The sequence below is a fragment of the Podarcis tiliguerta genome (genome assembly GCF_965153285.1).
Source record: "Podarcis tiliguerta genome assembly, chromosome: 8".
In the NCBI taxonomy this organism is placed as follows: domain Eukaryota; kingdom Metazoa; phylum Chordata; class Lepidosauria; order Squamata; family Lacertidae; genus Podarcis; species Podarcis tiliguerta.
In genome coordinates, this window is record NC_139541.1 from 31,084,117 (window position 1) to 31,089,199 (window position 5,083).

General features: G+C 44.5%; 1 long non-coding RNA gene across 1 annotated transcript; it reads left to right on the forward strand.

The window, feature by feature from the left end:
* The first annotated feature begins 2,458 nt into the window (after nucleotides 1–2,458).
* Nucleotides 2,459–4,676, forward strand: LOC310683415. The gene is made up of 3 exons (XR_014514406.1): nucleotides 2,459–2,694; nucleotides 4,162–4,411; nucleotides 4,601–4,676. It is a non-coding gene; the product is annotated as an uncharacterized lncRNA (long non-coding RNA).
* The last annotated feature ends 407 nt before the right edge of the window (nucleotides 4,677–5,083 follow it).

Below are 5,083 nucleotides of genomic sequence, written 5' to 3' on the forward strand. Positions count from 1 at the left end.
GGGTGGAGTAACAGTAGCAATTTCCCCAGTGGTTCCCCCGAGCTTCCACACCTGCCATTCCTAATCGCCTGAACCAGCACCCAGGTATTGGTGATGCTTATTTGTTGTTGGTCTGGGTTGTCTGGCTTACTCACCTAATTGCCTTCCCTTAACATGTCAAAGACATTAGGAAAAAAGACAGAGAGACAGCCAGTCCGGGCTACAAACACCATCAGGCATCCTGTGTGCCTATGCATTCTTGTGATTCATGCCAGTGCTACTTCAGCCACCAGGTGGAGTGGTGAGCAAGGACTGAGCTGTATTTGCCATGCGCTCTTCCCTGCACCCCTAAGTTAACCTGGTGCAAGGGAGGACACTGCCCCATCACCAATGTTAACTAGTAACCCAATTGGCTTCTGTATATCAAATGGAGACCACCACATTTTCCTTCATCACAGGTATTCCATCCCCACTGTCTGTTTGCTTGATCCTGTGGTGCAGGTAGGTCATTTTAGACTCTGTACTTTATGGCTTAACCAAAGAGGGGAAGAGGTTCTCTGGATGGTAATGTGTATTACTTGCCTTACTTTAAAATGTGGTAAGCACTGCTTCATTTGGGGACCCTCCTGCTCATACTGCTGAGTTGGGCCCTGGGCTTCTGTCCTAAAGACCTGTCCTGGTGGCATTATTGGCAAGGCCATGGGTTCAAGGTAGCAATTCAGTATACAGCAGCATTTACTGCGATTTTACAACCTCCCATTTTAAACTGCGCCCAGTTACAGGCACCACATATTAAGAAGGCTGTTGGAGTCTGTCCAGGGGAGGGTGGGATGGACCCATTCAAGTTCAGTGTACCCCAGATTTCAGAGGGGACATAAATAAGGCTATCCAATTTCCAGGTGGGTATTTAATGGAAAACCTATGAAAATCCACCTGGAAACACACATTTAAAAGACAATTGAAAATGCTTACATTATCTCTGTTCCACTTCCAGTCAGCCATATTGGCGAGCATATGGGGCTTCTTGCCATCACATGGAACAAGTCTCCTTGGAGCAAGGAGACCTGATGGCATTCCATTGCTCCTGGGGGAATTGAACATAATAAAACCATGGCTGCCCCCATGTAAACAGCAGTGATCTATATGTATCAATTGTTGTTGTGTTTAGTCGTTTAGTCGTGTCCGACTCTTCATGACCCCATGGACCAGAGCACGCCAGCACTCCTGTCTTCCACTGCCTCCCGCAGTTTGGTCAAACTCATGCTGGTAGCTTTGAGAACACTATCCAACCATCTCGTCCTCTGTCTTCCCCTTCTCCTTGTGCCCTCCATCTTTCCCAACATCAGGGTCTTTTCCTGGGAGTCTTCTCTTCTCATGAAGTGGCCAAAGTATTGGAGTCTCAGCTTCAGGATCTGTCCTTCCAGTGAGCACTCAGGGCTGATTTCCTTCAGAATGGAGAGATTTGATCTTCTTGCAGTCCATGGGATTCTCAAGAGTCTCCTCCAGCACCATAATTCAAAAGCATCAATTCTTCAGTGATCAGCCTTCCTTATGGTCCAGCTCTCACTTCCATATGTATCAATAGGTGCAGTGAAAAGAAGCCCTGCACACTAGCTGCTCAGGCTGTGAGTAGCTGGATACACTCTTCCTGAAGTTCTGAAGGGAATTTTTGAAGAAGGGAAATAAAGGCAGCATGCAACCCTCAATCCCTCTCATAATGGAATTTGTGAGGTTGCAAATTCTGGAGTGGGGGAAGTTAGAATCCAGCTGCCAGTAAGATTTAATTTCCTGCTCCTGCCATACTGCAAAGAACACCCGTCTGTGTTTGGATGGTGTCTCATTTTAGGGTGGAAAAGAGGTGCATCTCCCAGACAGATTGCATCCAGATGCCAGACCCTCTTTGCCAGAACTAGCACACTTTGCAGATCAGTGTCCTCCTCCTGCTGCTGCATTTTGCATTATTTTGTCTACAGCTGCCCCTCTGTTGTCCTTCGATCAAATTTTGCCACCTGCTGCTACTAACAACTGGATTTGCATGACACAAAGGCCGGGTCCCCAGCTGAGTGGCAATTGTTAACAAGGGATATTTAACCAAACTCCTTTGATAATAGACTCCACCTCCCTTTAAAAGATTATTGTAGTAATCTACTTTTCTCTCTTAGATGATAAACTTTTATTATAAGCAGTGTTCGACAAAACTTGAAGGCAGTCTCTGGTGACTCACTCTAACAGCAGCCATATGGAAGTATAATTTCAAAGTCCCACAGAACTCATTTAGTTTTATGCTGTGTTGGATTACATGTCAAAGTCATTGCTGTGCCATCTGCAAGATTTCTTACACTCTGAGTGGCTTTTCCTCTGGCTCCTACTATCAAGAGATGCATTCTTTACGTCGGGTTACCAAAATTAGAGTTCTTGTGGAAAAAATGTTCTACAACTTAATTTATGTCCTTGCCTTCAGTTCTGCAGACCTGATGTTAATTTTTACCTTAACAAATGGCAGAAGAGAAGCCTTCCCCAACCTAGTGCCCTCCAGATGTTTTGGTCCCCACTTCTCATCATACATTAAGTGATGTGAGAACCAGCTCTGATATTTATGGTATACTGAAACCAGATGGAGGAGCCAACTTGGATTGCTATCAATGGCTACCAGGCTCCTTTGCTATGTTCTATTTCCACTATCAGAGGCATCACACCTGTTGCTGGGAATCACAGGTGAGTCAAATGCTCTTGTGCTCAGGTCCTGTTTGTGGGTTTCCCATATAGATATCTGGTTGACCACGGTGAGAACAGGATGCTGGACTAGATGGGCCATTAGCCTGACCCAAAAGGCTCTTCTTATGTTCTTATGGTGGTTATCCTGAGTATTTGGAAGGTACTTTCCAGCCTAGGGGCCACATTCCCACCTGGGAAATCTGGGGGCCACATGCAAGTGGTTGGTGTGGCCAGGGGCAAAAGTAGGCAGCACAATTAATATAAAATTTACCTTTGTACAGTAGGCTAGTTTTAACACATTCACATACCCCTCTGTGTCCTCCAAGCAAGGAAGATGCGTGATCAGAGTTCAAGGAGACATTCCAGCCAGGAAGAAGCCCTCATGAAAGGTGCAAAGTGGAGCCAGTGATGGGTGTGGCCTGAATGAGTAGAGTGGCCTGTTGAGAGTCCATTGGCCAGTTAGAGAGGCTTAGCAGGCTGCAGGTGGCCCTAAGGTCCCCCACCCAGCCTTATAGTCTTTCCCATGCCAATATGAAAAGCAGCTACAGTGCTGGTGGGAGCAGCTGCTGAAAGGGAAGCCTGTGGAAGATGTCTGGTGTGAATGGTGGTTGTGTAAATAGATTTGCACCTCTGAATTGCAGCTTAAACCTGGTTGCTTTATGATATGAAGGACTGTAGGAGAGAATTTACATCACACTTGTATTTGTAGGATGAGGAAGGCCTGGGTAAGTGTCCATAGAGGCATTCAGCTGCCCACTGTTGGAAGCAACATGCTAGACCAGATGGCTCTAGGGTAACCCAGACAGTCAGTTCTTATTGTCTCCTTCCCCTGTAGCAGGTCACCTTACAGCTTAGGTAGTCTTCTTCCATCAGAAGAGCAGAACTTTCTCCTTGTCCTTTATCAACTGGATAGAACTAAAAATGACCAAGTGGAAAGAAGATTGTTGTGGTAGGGGAAAGATGCTGAATCAACAAGGGAAACAGACCATGGGGCTGTCTTGCATTTTAGGACTTTCATGTTGGTACTGTTTTATGCTAGATTTTTGAGATTGGTATTGTTTTATTATTTATTTGTATTTATGTTAGGGTTGTCATACATCCCCAAAAAAGCTCAACAACAAGTTTCCCAAAGAAAGCACAACAACTTTTTCTGTCCAGATTTTTATTTCTTGAAATATGGCAACCCTATTTTATGTATAAGCCTCTTGGAGGTTTACAAGAAATGTTAAAATGGTCAAGAAACAAAGTCTAAAACAATCCAAAACATTTAAAAATGGTTAAAAGTTTTCTAAAAAAACATGTCAGCATCTCTGTCTGGATAAAACAATTTTTGTTTTGTTTTTGCTGAAACAAAAATGTTTTAAGCAGGAGCCAGAAAGAGTACAGCAAAGGCCCATGCCTGGTGTCAATTGCCAGGGAGTTCCTAAGTGTATGACATTTGTATTTGTATTGTTTTAATTTTCTAAGGTACTGAGCATTGAATAAATTCAAATCAATGGGATGAACAACATAAATAAAAACAAAGACTCCTTTTTCTCATTCCAACTAAACATGCACATACCGCAAGTGGGATACAGAGAAGAACAATGGAACTGGAGGGAAGGAAACCAGTCAGACAAATCATCACTATATTGAACTGCAGTAGGCAGACATCTATTCAGTCGTGACAGGGAATCTGCAAATTCGGCAAAGCTTGAGTCAAATGTGGGCTAAACAAGTGAGTTTCTAACTTGATTTTGACAGAGCTATAAATCAGTCTTACTGTAGTCTTTCTCTTGATTCTGCTTACCAAGCTTTTCATTTCATGGCCCTCATGCATCCTGCACCATTGTCTCCTTTAGTAGTAACAAGGTCACGGACAGAGGTGGCCATTTCTTCTAATCATTGGTATTGTCGTCTTTCTGAGGTTTTCCAAAGACCAAATGTTCACGGAGGTACATGATGCAGTCCTGTCATGGTGACTGGAGGGAGAACCAAAAAAAGTGGGAGATGAATTCAGCTTAGGTCCATGAACAGTTCTAAGTGGAGCTAGGAAAAGTTCAGGCTGGATAGAGGCACTCAAGACCAGGCGTACAGGGTGTTGCTCCAGCAAAGTTCTGAATCCTATGTTGAGTTTAAGAAGGCCATGGTTCTCCTCCTTCTGGGGAACCTCTTGGTGTTTCAGGGGCCCTGCTCAAATCTTCAGGTGTGGGCTCCAGTGATGAGGCTTCTAACAACATAAGAAAAGCCTGTTAGATCAGGTCAGTTGCCCATCTAGTACAGCATCCTGTTCTCACAGTGGCTAACCGGAAGCCTGTGGGAAGCCTGCAAGTTGGACCTGAGCACACTAGCACTCTCTGCTCCTGTGGCTTCCACTAACTGGCTTCCCTTTTAAAGCCACCCAAGTTGC